The 15,537-nt window shown below is 37.1% G+C and overlaps 1 protein-coding gene across 4 annotated transcripts in view; it reads left to right on the top strand.

Annotated features, from left to right (window-relative positions):
• The window catches only part of ahi1 (Abelson helper integration site 1), a 224,629-nt gene that overhangs the window by 79,337 nt on the left and 129,755 nt on the right, over window positions 1–15,537 (top strand). The gene's annotated exons all lie outside the window — the stretch shown is intronic.

Here is a 15,537-nt window from a genome sequence, read left to right as displayed (position 1 = left end):
GTGTAGGATGGGTGAATACTTCATACAATGTTACCAGCATATCAAAGGCTTTTAATATGTGTTTTGTCTTCCCCTTTTCTATTATTAATATGTAGCCTTTGTCAGAATGCCTCAAATCTCCCAGACTTACCACTGTTTATAAGGTATTGTACCATATAAGTTCTCCCCACCTTCCCTTCTACATCTATAACTTCAGGCAGTTAGGTGTAGTAAAAGACAAGCAGGAATTAAGTTACAATTTAAACAATGTATTATTGATAATATTTATAAATAATAATATGCAAAGTTCATTTTAATACTGGCAACCATACAACCTGATAAATGCTGATGTGTAGACTTGTTAGTTACTTTAAATGTCTCTAGTTAAGGCATCATTTATGGTCAGCTTTCTTCAGAACAGGCCGCATGCCTGTCTCAATATTGCTGCAGAGCTGTGCTCTTCATTGTGTTGTCCTTTTCAGATCATGGTGTGAGATGGTCTTTCATCATTTTGGCAAGACAGAGATGGTGAGGTAAAGCAAGCAAATTTATAGGTTTTCTGTCCAACCCCTACAGCCAATAGGGCATCATAGTACTTAAAAGCTTTTGATACAAGCCAATTCTAAACAGCCATACTTCAGACCAATGGGGCAGAGAACATCTTCACACCTGTCCTCCAAACCATATGTTAAGGTAAAGCTTTGCAGTTAGGCAGCCTGGCTTTCCTGTGGGGGTTGACTGAGAGACTTCAGCAGAGAAATATTAGCCAAACTTGTTTTAGGCACTTCACCCAACCCTATTGTAAAATTACAAAGAGACTCGATCCTAAAGGGGGAAGGGGTTCTTAAGCCATCAAACCATTGCTGTTATTATCTATAATGTAACGCTAATATTACATTGCTTTGTCTAAGTTACAAATAAAGACATACAAAATATTTATCAACTTGTATGCAAAATTTCACATCACAACAAAATGCCACACTGTACAGAGATAAATAAACAAACACTTTACTGATGATTTGTGTTACGAAGTCCAAAAGAAGCCTAAATTAAGGTTTTGTTTTATAAAAGTATAAGATGCATTTTTGCAGTACTTAAAATAAAGTATTACATTAAGCTGTCTTTCCTTGCGTTTCAAGGTACTGGCATTCACAATTCTGCTTCCATAAGACAAGCAGCCAATAAACTGAAGATTTCACACAAAGGTGTCCACTGGATCTAACCAGGACAGAAAAAGAAGCAGAAGGCCCAGATGCACAGCTGTACAAAAAGGATAAGAACATCAGAGTGTGTAGCCTGAGAAAGAGATGCCTGAAAGTTGCTCAGTTGTCTGTTTTCCTACATACATGCCAAATACCAGTGTCCTCTGCAACAGTGAAAAGATGACTACGAAAATGCTGGCCATTGAGGGAAATTTTCAGAGAAAACGCTGTATCTGAAACTGTCATATAAAATGAAAAGGCTAACATGAGCAACATTTCGGAATGACCCAAAATCCCTTGTCCAATGTCTAAGTTCTTTTGACCATTTTAACCTTTTATTTTCAATGTGGCAGTTGACACTGGTATTTGGCACGTATTTAAGGATGCAGCTAGCTGAGGACTTGTAAGGCATTTGTTTCTCAAACTTCACACTGTCATATCTTCATCATTTTATGCAGTTGTCCAACTGTCTTCCTCTTTTTTACTGCCCTGGTGGGATCCATTTTGCTGTCTTCTATCAAGACAGCAATATACATTTTTGTATGAAATGTTTGGTTTCCTGGCAGTCTGTAACATGGAACAAGCTTAATTTCACACTGTAACCGTAGACTGACATAGTTCTCGAGAAAGCAGTTTCATTTTTGCTGTTTTTGAACCTAGAATTAAATATTGGGAATGCCAGTACCTTACAACCCACAGAAAGAAAACTTACTTGCTCTGTTGAACAGAATAACAGGTTTCAGTTTTGACAAAATTTTACAAATTTCTTTAATAACCAATGTATACATCCTAATTTTTAATTAAGGATAAGTTAAGGAAATTGACCATTAGCACACCGGAGGGACGGCTGATGAAAATGGGACTTTATGTTCATATATGATTAATAAATTATAAGTCGGCCATTTCTAGCAGTAATAACCAATAGAGACACTAGTAATCTCATCGCTGTATTTTTAAATCAATTTAATGATAACTTGATAACAAAAGTATCCGTTTTTGTCATTCAGTTATTCAGCATTTGAGTTTGGTATAATTTGAAATCAATAAACAATATTTCAAATGTTACATGAACTAAGAATCAGATGGTTATTCCGTTCTAACAGAACACTGGAATATGGGTGATTAAGTGGCTTAATTACTGGCACCAGTCATTTCCCCGAAATACCACATTTTATCTTGATGCATCACAGAATAGCCCACTTAGTTGATTTGTCATGAAAATGTGAAGTACAGTATTTGTTGCAAGTTCTTTAAATAAAATACTACGTTTGTGGTCATCTTTTTAAATATAGGCACAGCTTTCAGTAAACAGTTTAGAATAGTGCAGCACTGAAAGAGTTAATCATACAGTGCTTTTAATTTTACTCATGAGTAATATCAGTTATTTTTTTTTCTCTCTTGGGTTTTCATGTACACTTAGTTTTTTACTTGTAAAAAGGTTTCTTTTTGTGGAGTACATTTTTGAATTTAGTCATCTTTTTTTTATCTTGACAATAAAATTAAAAATGGTGACTCATTACATTTAAAAATTAAAGTTCTACATTTCATGAAGCTTTATAGAAAGCTTTTTTTCTTAAACAAATAGTTATAAGACCTCAGATAGTACCGGTAACGTTAGTTTTTTTTTTACATTAGTCCTTTATATAGTATTTGTGAGTAGCTGTTAAAATGCCATTAATTGGAATTTATTTTAAAAATATATTTTCTGGACTTAAGATTAATTTTGTATATTTGCAAGTACATTTCCAGGAGTATAGTGTGCCTTCATAGTACAGTGTATCCACACGCCTTCATTTTTTACACATTTTGTTATGTTGTAGCTTTGTAGTAACATGCTTGACGTGGGGGGAAAAATGAATTTAAATCAACACTCCACACCAATTTCCTTTCAAACGTATTACAAATTAAAAAGTGAACTGTCTGACACAAGCAAATATTTTGCAATGACACTTGACATTTGACTGAGGTGCTTTCCCATTCTGCACCTTGTTTGGGGCTCACTTGAGGTCAATTCAGTTGATTGGACTGATTAGGAAAAGATATGAGGGGGAAAGAATTGCCTGCAGAGCACAGAGACAGGATTGTATCAAGGCACAGCTCTGGGGAAGGCTACAAAAAATTCTCGTAGCACTGAAAGTTCCCAAGAGCACATGGGTCTCTATTAATTCTTAAACTGAGTAAGTTTAGAACAACCACAACTCTTCCTAGAGCTGGCCAATTGAGAAATGAGCAATCAGTGGAGAATAGCTTTGGTAAAAGAGGATGACAACGAGCCTGATGGTCACTCTGGTTAAGCTCCAGACTACCTGTGTAGGGATGCGAGAAACCTCCAGACAGACATTATAACATTCCACCGATCTGGGCTTCATAAAAAGTGGCCAGACAGACGTCTTTCCTCACTAAAAGTTACATGGAAGCCTGCTTGGAGTTTGCAAAAAGGCACTTAAAGGACTCTCAGACTGTGAGAAACAAGATTCTCTAGTCGGATGAGACCAAGATTAGCATCATTTCTGGAGGAAACTAGGCACTGCTCATCTCTGTGCCATACCACTCCAACAGTGAAGCATGCTATTGAGTTGTTTTTCAAGAAAGAGTTGAGTGAAAGCTGAATGGGGGGAAAAAAAGTACAGAGATGTCCTTAAAGAAAACCTCCTCAAAAGTGTTCTGGACTACAGACTGGACCAAAGGTATAACTGTCAACAGGATAATGACGCCAAGCCCAAAGCAAAGCCAGCACAACATCCTTGAGTTGCCTAGCCATATCCTGAAAATGATCTCAGTCTGAATTGAATGCATTTCTGTGGAGAAGAATGAGAAAAAAATCTCTAAATATAGACGTCTAAAACCTTTTGTGTCGTGCCCAAGAGGACCCCAGCCTGAAATTGCTGCTTAAAGGGACTTCAACAAAGTACTGAGTAAAGGGTCTGAATGCTTGTGTCGATATGATATTATCGTTTTTTTTTAATGAATTTGCAAACATTTCTAAAATCGTGTTTTCACTTCGTTATTCTAGGCTATTGATTGTTGCTTGATAAGAGAAAAATGTGTATAGTTTTGGCACAAGGTGCACAATAACAGAATGGCAGGGCCCCTGAGCCTCTGTGAGCAGCACTGGGTGCAAAGCAGGAACCAACCCTGGATGGGAAACCAATTTGGTGCATGGCTTACTCATAAATGCCCCCACAATTGATTTATATTGTTTATCATCTCCAGTTAACATGCATATCTATGAAATGTGGGAGGACATAAACACAGCTGAGAGAAATAAGAATGGCATTCTTTAAGAGAGAAGAGAGGAAAAAAGACACCTCCAATAAAAATGATATGCAGTGACCAGGCAAGATTTACCCCAAAGATGCAGAAACTGTGAAGCTCCAGTGAGAGAACTACTGCAACACCATGTCATGCAGCTTCATATTTAGTCAAATCCTAGTAATAAATATGTGACCAACATCATAATCTGTTCGCCGATTTACTGTTTCAGATCAGTTCATTATACAGTGTGTATTATTAAGGATTTTGTTTATTACGATTTCCTCAGGAAGGGCAGAGCCAAACAAATGAACATCATAAAGATTTTTTTGTTTCTGTCTTTTCATCCATTCATTTTATGAACCAAATCTTTCTGGTAAATACAGGAATGGCCATTATGGAAGAATTGGTGCTGGACATGTTTGTCCTTTGCTGGGCACACTTTCTGAATAGCACTGTCATAACTGAGATTGGTTTATGCATAAAGTGTTGGGAATGTCCAGAGACCTCAACAGAAAACCCAAATCGAGTTAATGGAATTTCCTTAAGATTTTGACTACTAACTTCCTGTAATTTTAAATTGATTGTCTCATTCATTTTTTTTTTTATAACTGTAATATTCTTTATATATACTTAAAAAATATTTTTAGTGGTGGCATAATAGATCCAGGCCTTTAATGATGTCTTGGGCATGGCCATGTGGTGCATTTCCCCGAGGGTGATCCAGCTCATAAGATCCTCATTGTTGGGTACCCGAGTGGCTGGACCAGGCCAAGGGGTCGCCCACATAACACCTGGCAGCGGAAGGGTCATTTCTGGAGGGTGGGACTGGACCGCGTGTCTGCCTGGGGGGATTGCCAACTGGTATCCCGAGTTGTTTCGTTGTGTACTGGGTGCGGCAACGCACTGTACCAGTGCATGCTCCCCAACTTGACTTGACTTGTCAATAATAGCAACTCCAAAATCCACTTTAATAAAAGGATAAGTGTCTATTTGTGTGTCCGTCCAGTTGCAGTGTCTCTGTCATTGTAAAAGATGGTGCAACACAAAACTTTTATTAATAAATTTCATTGCAGTTTTCATTCCAATAAATGGCAACTCACATACATTAACACTGCTTTTCGAATCCCATACCCAATGGCATATAGCAGAAACATGCATTGCATCTGTTCTATCAACAGATGGACCATTACATTAAAAGTGCTTTTATTAATCAAAAAAAGCATTAACACTGCTTTTACTCCATTAATGTCGAGTTCTATGTTAATTATCAACCAAGTTTTCAACCAGAAAGTTCAGCATCAAAGAACACCTTTGTCTTGCTGTGCAGATAAAATGTCATGTTTCTCTGCCTAATTTATGTTTTCCGTAGAATCAGTTGTAGAATAGTTATCAGCGCATCAAAAATGTTGTATATCCTCTGCTTTCTTGCAGATAAAACTTTTTTTTTTTAATTTGTCAATTCAAGATGTTATCTTTGAAAGTCTGTCTTTGGAATATTTCCTGCTTTATCTGATTTGTGTTTAAAATATTTTTTTAACCTTGAAAAAAGTGTTGCCATTTTTAATAGAAACTGTGAATTTTCTTATGCTGTACATGCAGAAAAAGAAGTAAATCTGCAACAGAAAGAAACACATTGAAATATCAGTTTTCAGATAGGCTGTACAATGATAAGGTGAAATGAAAACCACCACAACTACACAATACTCGTAAAGGCTTCAGGCCACTGGGATTAAGTTAAGTATGGGAAGGGTTCTTTTTACTTCCTTAAAGGAATTCTTTACCCAAAAATGATATTTTTTGTAGGATACTTACTCTTTGTTTGTAGAAAGAGAAATTTTTAATCTCATGTTTCATGTAGAATGTGAGAAAAAATAATTTAATAGAAAACTATATTAACTAGTGCTGTAAAATATTTTCTTATGCAAAAATATAACCTGAACAAATGAATTGATGGTAGTGAGACCAGCTTTGCTATATGGGTTGGAGACGGTGGCACTGACCAGAAAGCAGGAGACAGAGCTGGAGGTGGCAGAGTTAAAGATGCTAAGATTTGCATTGAGTGTGACGAGGAAGGACAGGATTAGAAATGAGGACATTAGAGGGTCGGCTTAGACAAAGTCAGAGAGACGAGATGGCGTTGGTTTCGACATGTGTAGAGGAGAGATGCTGAGTATGCTATGGATAGAACTGCCAGGCAAGTGGAAAAGATGAAGGCCTAAGAGAAGATTTATGGATATGGTGAGAGACGACATACAGGTGATAGGTGTGACAGAGCAGGATGATGAGGACAGGAAGATATGGAAAAAGATGATCCGCTGTGGCAACCCCTAACAGGAGCAGCCGAAAGAAGAAGAAGATAAATTAATTGACAATTTCACAAATTCAATTTGTATTTTTCCTTATAGGGCATATCACCTTAAAAGGCCTTGGTCACTAACATTTAAAGAATACTCCACCCAAAAATAATAATTTTTATATGCTACTTACCCCAAGTAGCATGTTAATGATTGCTGAGAAAAAAAAAATGTTTTCACGGGGAATGGGGAGAAAACGGTTTATGATATAACTAGCAGAATACCCGCATTTCACAGCGGAGAAGTAGTGTGTTAAAGACGTTATGAAAAAGAAAAGGAAAAATTTAAAAAATAACGTAACATGATTGTTAATGTAATTGTTTTGTCATTGATATGAGTGTTGTTCTCATATCTATCTATCTATCTATATATATATATATATATATAGAGAGAGAGAGATAGAGAGAGAGAGAGATATATCTCTATCTCTATATAAATAAATATATCAAAATACCCGCGCTTGCCAGCGGAGAAGTAAAAAGAAAAGGAAACATTTTAATAATAACATAACATGATTGACAATGTAATTGTTTTGTCATTGTCATGAGTGTTGCTGACATATACACTGTGTGCACAATTATTAGGCAAGTGAGTATTTTGACCATATCATCATTTTTAATGCGTATATTCCAACTCCAAGCTGTATTAACTTGAATGCTTATTGGATTTAAGCACGTCAGGTGATGTGTATTTGTGTAATGAGGGAGGATGTGGCCTAAGGAGATCAACACCCTATATCAAGGTGTGCAGAATTATTAGGCAGCTAGTTTTCCTCGGGCAAAATGGGCCAAAAAAGAGATTTAACTGACTCTGAAAAGTCAAAAATTGTAAAAAGTCTTTCAGAGGGATGCAGCACTTTTGGAATTGCTAAGATATTGGTGTGTGATCACAGAACCATCAAACATTTTGTTGCACATAGTCAACAGGGTCGCAAGAAACGTGTTGAGAACAAAAGACGCAAATTAGCTGCCAAAGATTTGAGAAGAATCAAACGTGAAGCTACCAGGAACCCATTATCCTCCAGTACTTTCATATTCCAGAGCTGCAACCTACCTGGAGTGCCCAGAAGTACAAGGTGTTCAGTGCTCAAAGACATGGCCAAGGTAAGGAGGGCTGAAACCCAACCAACACTGAACAAGAAACATAAGTTGAAACGTCAAAACTGGGCCAAGAAATATCTGAAGACAGATTTTTTTCAAAGGTTTTATGGACCGATGAGATGAGAGTGACTCTTGATGGACCAGATGGATGGACCTGTGGATCAGTAATGGGCACAGAGCTCCACTCCAACGTGGAGGTGGGGTACTGGTATGAGCTGGTATTTTTAAAGATGAGCTAGTTGGACCTTTTTGCATTGAAGATGAACTCGAAATCAGCTCCCAAACCTACTGCCAGTTTTTCAAGACACTTTCTTCAAACAGTGATACAGGAAAAGACCATGATTTTTATGCAGGCCAATGCCCCATCACTTGCATCGAAGTTCTCCACTGCGTGGCCAGCCAGTAAAGGCCTTAAAGATGAAGGAATAATGACATGGCCCCCCTTCCTCATCTGACCTAAACCCTATCGAGAACTTGTGGGCACTTCTTAAACGCTAGATTTACGGGGGAGAAAAACAATACACCTCTCTGAAGAGTGTCTGGGAGGCTGTAGTCACTGCTCCACAAAAAGCTGATCGTCAACAGATCAAGAAACTGACAGACTTCATGAATGGAAAGGCTTATGACTGTTATTGGAAAGAAGGGTGGCTATATTGGTCATTGATTGATTGATTTATTTTTTTTGAAATGTCAGAGATGTTTATTTGTAAATTTTGAGGTGTTTGTTTATTATTCTCACTATAACAGATGAAAATAAACAAGTGAGATGGGAAAATTTTCATTTTTCCTTTAGTTGCATAATAAATCTGCACACTAATAGTTGCCTAATAATTGTGCGCATATGTATTCCCCTGATGATGTTCACACTCACATTTCCGTTGTGAAACATTCAGGTTTCAGGTTTATTAACATTTTGGATTGACTGATAGCACTGTGTTTGTTCCATATTAAAATTAATCCTCAAAAATACAACTTGCCTAATAATTCTGCACTCCCTGTATATATATATATATTAATAGGCGCTATATAGCACCCGACCCGGCACAGACCACGCAGAGGCACGTGTATAAAACACACAGGCTTTATTCTTTTCTTCACCTGTGGGCGCACGTCTTCCCAGTGACCCACAGGCAATACACAGTTCCAAAGCACAAAACTATAACCAACCCTTTCTGGCACCACCACTCCTCCGAGGCAACCTCGTCCTCTTCCTCCCGATTCTGGCCCCGAATGAAGGGAGGTTGGCCCGTTTTATAGCCCACCCGGAAGTGCTCCAGGTGCCTGACCAGCTGGTCTTAATTGCACCTCCGGGTGGGGCTGGTAACTCGTCCCATGTGGTGCCTGGCTCATCGCAGCACCCCCTAGCGGCCACCCCATCTCCCAACCGGGCTGTGGCGGACTCCATGTCCCATGGAGCCACGGGGGAGACTGAGGAAGGACCCACGGCCAGGGAGACTGCAAGGTATTGCAGTGTCAAGCAAATACATTGATTTTGTTAATATATAAAGACATTCCCGAATATGTAAAGTCAAAACTTGAATATATAAAGTCATTGTCAGAATATATAAAGCACTGACTTTATATATTCCAGCGCTTACTTTATATATTCAGAAATATTCCAACGCTGTCTTTATGTACTCAGGTTTTGACTTTATATATTTGGGAATGACTTTATATATTCAAGTTTTGACTTTATTTATTCCGACAGTGACTTTATATAATCAAGGTTTGACTTTATATATTCGGGAATGACTTTATATATAAAACTTTTGACTTTATATAGTTAAATTTAGTCATCATTGCATAACTTTTTCTTTACCATAGAAATTTAAAGACTAAATTCAACTTCCATTCCTAACAAAGATATTTCTGGCGACTAAATAGAACCTATTTATATCCAAGTCACCCTCTCTTCGCTCTTACTTTTTTACCGTTCATTTAATCATGGCTAGTGGCGGAAAAATTATAAAATGGAAGGAGGATTACACCGAGTATGGCTTTACCAAAACAATTATTGATGGCGAATCGATTATTCATAAAGCTTGAATTGGTGATCTGTTTTTCTGTGTTAACCTCATATTTTTTCATACTTCTTCTCAAACCAAGGGGGTGCGAGGGTAAAATGAATCGGGAAGCGATGATCAATGTAATCAGTGTACCAGGAAATCATGCATTGACAGAAGTTCCCCTTTGCTTGGAATGCAAAGTGTGATTAAATGCATTATTTTTTAACGCGTTATGGAGCACATGCATCGAAGCTTATCAGCTGTGCTTGTGCTAAGACAAGGAAAGATTTTAAAAATAACGTAACACGATTGTCAATGTGACCTTTTGTAAGTAGTGCCTGGAGGATTCAGTGTGGAGAAACTCTAGAGACAGCGTGTGTATTAACTTGTGGATTTTTCTGTGAGTATTTGGTGGCAGCGTCACAAAGTCGCTTCCGTAACACTGCGTGCATTAGCTGCGGAGCTCAGCTCAGAGCGAAATGAGGTGAATGGGAGGGGAGTTGATGAAGTGACTCCCCCACCCGCCTTAACTGTCAATCTCCCCACAAACACAATTTGCATAAGCACAGCCCTTCACCAGCAATTTTAACTTAGTTACAAAGTGATCAAAACTCTCGCTTATACCCTGCGTCCTCTCATTAAACTTGTATCCCGCATTAGCCATGGGCATGACAAATGCCTGCAGCAGCCTGTCTATGAACTTAATTTAAACTTTAGGTTTACACCGTGCTTTGTTTCCGAAGTAGCAGCACTCATGAATATGGCAGTACAGTATATGTCACTCGCTTGCTTCTTATTGTTTCGCTGCCTTCTCAATTATATAATGCATGTTTTCTTCAGCGCTTTTTGGAGCTCTTCCTGGTTTTCTACGCACTGCGTTGACAGTCGGTTCACGTGATTACGTGGGAGGCATGATGTCACACGAAACTCTGCCCCCACGGCTTTCGAGCTCAACTCCATTACAGTAAATGGAGAAAAATAGCTTCCAGTTATGAGCATTACGCATAGAATTTCAAAATGAAACCTGCCCAACTTTTATAAGGAAGCTGTAAGGAATGAGCCTGCCAAATTTCAGCCTTCTACCTACAAGGGAACTTGGAGAGTGAGTGAGTGAGTGTCAGTCAGTCAGTCAGGGCTTTGCCTTTTATTAGTATAGATAGAAGCCAATCGCGACCAATGCTTTACAATGGCAAATGATATGAAAAATATTCATGGAAATCTTTTTAAAAATGATTACTCATGTTGCCTTATCCACATGATCCATTATCCAGTTGTATGCTCAAAATGTGCAAACTGCATGCATTTTTGCTTAAATGTTATTGGTGTTTACTTTCAGAAAATCAGGGAACATTGGAAACGGTGAAAATGCATTCCACACAATACTGTGCTTTTTGAACTGAAGACAATGAGTGAAGGAAGAGACAGATCTTTAGTTCAAAAGCACAATATTATGGGGAATGCATTTCTTGTTTATGTTGTATGCAGATTTTCCTGGAAGCATCACTTAATCATATTGTTGTATAAAAGCATGTGTTTTGCACGTTTTGAGCATTCAGTTGGATAATGGATAGGTAGATTATGCGACACCCGTAACAGCTTCTATTATATCAAACTTCATTCTGCACGAAAACATGAGATTAGAAACTTTACTCAGCCATCTCTACATATTACATGGGGTAAGTAACATATAATATAAAAAAAATGTAATTGTTTTTTATTGGAATTTTCAGGATTCATCTGCTGTAGTTATAGTAGACAGGTTAATCCAACGTTGTAAAACAGAATGGTTGACATTGATTGTCAATGGCTTTACTGAACATCCAATAGGAGACCCTACTATACAACATATAGATAGATAATACTTCGTAAAATTTTAGCTTTTTACAAAAGCCCAAGAAATATAACAAACAATAACACCTCCCATCAAGTACTCACAAGAATTACAAAAAGAAGTAACCTTCTCTGCATTGTTCATAATGGAAATTTAGTTTTAATCTTTATTCTTTAATCGTCTTCTTCTCCTAGCAGGTTGAGAGTGCATCCCATAACTGGTCCCGCTTTCTTAATCAGCTCGTAGATTCAGTGGGTCTCTCCTTATGTGATGTTACTGGAGTTGTAGAACACGTGAAGGCTATCGTAAGGCATAGGTGCTCTGTTAATACTGAAGAGATTGTTAAAGGTTTTGAAAATGTGATCCACATGTGGTAACTAGTGGAGAAGATGATGTTATATGAAGATATCAGATATTTGAGCATTTTGAACCTTTTCAAGGAGATGAAGTGGTCGCAATGTAGATAAAGTCTGGACGAGATACAGTGCAAATCCAACTTAGAATGTGTGAGCTGGAGGTAGTATAATGCAGAAATGCATGCCCTCTCTGTGAAAGACCAACAGTCCTGTACTAATGCAGGTACTCTTCATATTAAGGCAAGCTGATGGATTTGAAATAACAGCCTACAAAGGCATAGCAGTCTGTAGTTGTAGAGCTGTTTAGGCTGAGCCATAGCCAGTATCAAAGATAAACTAGTTTTTCATGCAGTTCTCTTTACAATTGTTGATGTTTCATGCTGACATAGCATTTGGCAGAGACCCCATTGTTTAAAAAAAAAAAGACATTTCTGTGCATGCCAGTTATGCTTACTTTCCAGATACCAGCAAGACATTTTGCAACTCTTGTGGTCCCATGAACAAATAAATCCTTATGACAGGTTTATGGTGTTTTATTTTATATATATATTGGTACATTTTTTATTTTTTTGCATTACTTACATGATTTTGAAATTTGTTGTCACTCATTGTGGTACTACCATAGACTTTTGCAAGATCTGTGAACTTCGATTGTAACAGATATGCTTACTTTTAATATTTTATGGCCATTTATATGACACCTTTTTTTTTTTTTTGTTTTTTTTTTAGTGTGTGTTCCACGCTTGCTTTCTTGCTACTGGGAGCTAATGCTCTTCCTGAATTTTTTTTTTTTCTCAGATAAACTATTCATTTTATAAATTGCCATATATGAATGAGACAGTAAGTGTCCAGTTGTTTTTAGAAGTTTAGGAAAATATTGAAAGCTGTTTAATGTTTCAGTCCTTTGGAAAGTTTTTGCAAACATCCATTGAAGTTTTGTAGTGCAATTTTAGTCAGAGTTTGTAATAACAAGGCAAGAGAAAATACAAGGCGTATTATAACACAGCAGAAAAAAATATATACTGTGTGACACAGATTTTTTTTGTATTTTAGAGCAGATTAAATGTGTGGTACAATTGTGCGTGTGTATGTGTATTGTTGTATTATAGTGGGAAGTACTACACAAGGTGTGCCACACTGACATGAGTTAAATAAATGCTAGAACTTTTTAGAACAACAAGTGTTTTAAGTCTGTGAAAAGTTAATTGGTAAGAGTGAAGCACAACCTGTTTTAAATGGTAACACTCCTAACTTCACTAGACCTTGTCTTGGCTATAAATGAATTCTCATAAAAGGCAGCAAGTTTGAGTTATTTTCATTCATTTATTCACACTGGCAGTTGAAGATGCCCTGCAACGCCAATGTGGAACACAGTTGCTGTTGGATGAGCCAGAAAGCCGGTAGGCAGGGCAACCTCCTTAGGGTGAGGTAGTCATGCGATCGCCTCAGGTGGTACTTTGGTAAAGGCAGCATTTTAATGTAACAGTATTTATTTTTAAGATTTCAAAATAATAATGCCAAAAAAAGACCTACGTATAAACTTTTGAGTATTACATACACATCCAGTGCCTTATTTATGCATTACCTTCAGAAATGGTAAGGCAATATTTTTATTTTAAAGTTGGATAATGGATGGTTGGATGGATAGGTTTGGTATTTTTCCACATTAAAGTTATTTCTTCACAGTGATGGCAGATACTTAAAGTAAAAGTTTTAATATAAATTTAAAAAAAAAAAAAATACATAGCCAGTCTTGCTGTTTTACAATGAACCTTATGGTGTACGAGGCTCCAATGGAAAATAAAAGTACAACAACTTACCAAATATGTCCTCTTTTGAGCTTTGATAAAAGAAAACATGCCTTCTGTGTTTCTGTTATGAGTTTGTGACAACAAAAGGGTTCTGGAAATAATCATTTTATTCCACTTTTCTGGTACTGTTTTTCTCGAAGTAGGGATCCTTTTTTTTATTCACTTGTGTGAGTTCTCGCATAAATATGGAAGTAAATCAAATCAAAATAAAACCAACTGCTTGGCTCGAACAGTTGAAAGTGATTTGGTCTTTTGAGAAGGATCTGCACCCTCAAGGATTAAAGGTTATTGTGTAAGAAGGCAATCTCTGAAGTAGTGCACGGAGCTGGTCTCCTTTTGAAATGGCTGAACATCATAATATTGGTGTACTCAACAATTGCTTTGGATTGAAAAATGGATGTATTTGGCAAGTTTTTATGCTTTATGCACTGTGCCCCATTGGGTTCAATGTAAAATATCAGGACTAGCTATGCATTTTTTTTTTTTTTAACTTTAGTACACAATTTCATGTGGCAAATGCATGTATGCCATGTTTGTAAGGAAATAAATTTGACTTAAAAAATACCCAACTTTAATTTCAAATAATGTTATTAAATGGGTGTAAACTGGTCTTTTAAATGTCAGGTCTGCACTATGTGTATTTAGTTAAAAATGGCAAGTGCTTTTTATCTTCTGGGGCAGTTTGAAATTGCTGAGGTAGTTTGAGAAGCGTTCAGGATGTTTTTTATTGTTTTGATTGCTTGTTTTATGTGTTTAATTATATTTAAGTTAATCTTTTATTCCGAAAAATAATAATTACTTTTTTAGGCATTATTTTGACAGTTATTCCAAGGAGGCACTATATTGCTTGTCTATTGTAGTGTGATACTTATATTGCGATTATAAATTGTTTGTGCATTAAGTATATCATCTTGCGTCTAGTAATGCTACAAGGGAGCAGCAAAAATTTGCCTTGTCCTGGGCAGTAGGCAGGAGCATTGTTACTACAATGCTAAAGCACAGGCACCATATAAGCATGGGTTGCCTGACCATCTCTAAATAAAGAATTGGTTAGGCCCATAAAAGGATCCAACATCTCCAGGTGGCAGCTTGTGGATATTAGCTGCATAAGCACAGGCAGAATTCTCCATTCAGTGGTAGGAGGTCAGAGCAGGAAACAGTCCTTGTGCTATAATGCACACACGGAAATGTCAAAAAGTGGTGTGAGGCCTACAAAATGGCAAAGAAAGCAGGCTAGAAATTTCACTGGTCTGCCCAGACGGGGAGCACACAAAGACAGTCTGAGGTTAACCAAGACTGACTGGGAACAAATGTGCCTCTAAATGAAAGTTCAAAAAATATATTCGTAAATGCCCCAATTATATGAAAAATACTCAACTAGAAAAGGGATGATCACAAACTCTTGCCTAGGAGACAAAAACGGCAAGCAAAAAATCTTTATATATAAAAATATTATTTCAACAATACTCCGCAACAAAAGAAAGCTCAGAAATTTGGAAGGAAGTTTGTGGAAATAAATCAAGAACTGGGATTAGTGCTGTTGGAAAGCAGCAAAAACATTTGGAATTTAAGGTTCTTAAATCTGGTCATTTTCTTTTTTTTTTTTTTTTTTTGTTTATTTTGATTTGATACATTTTATTAAA

This window comes from Polypterus senegalus, chromosome 16 (assembly GCF_016835505.1).
Source record: "Polypterus senegalus isolate Bchr_013 chromosome 16, ASM1683550v1, whole genome shotgun sequence".
Classification (NCBI taxonomy): Eukaryota; Metazoa; Chordata; class Cladistia; order Polypteriformes; family Polypteridae; genus Polypterus; species Polypterus senegalus.
Note: the sequence above shows the minus strand (reverse complement) of the source record. Positions and strands in the feature narration are given on the sequence as shown.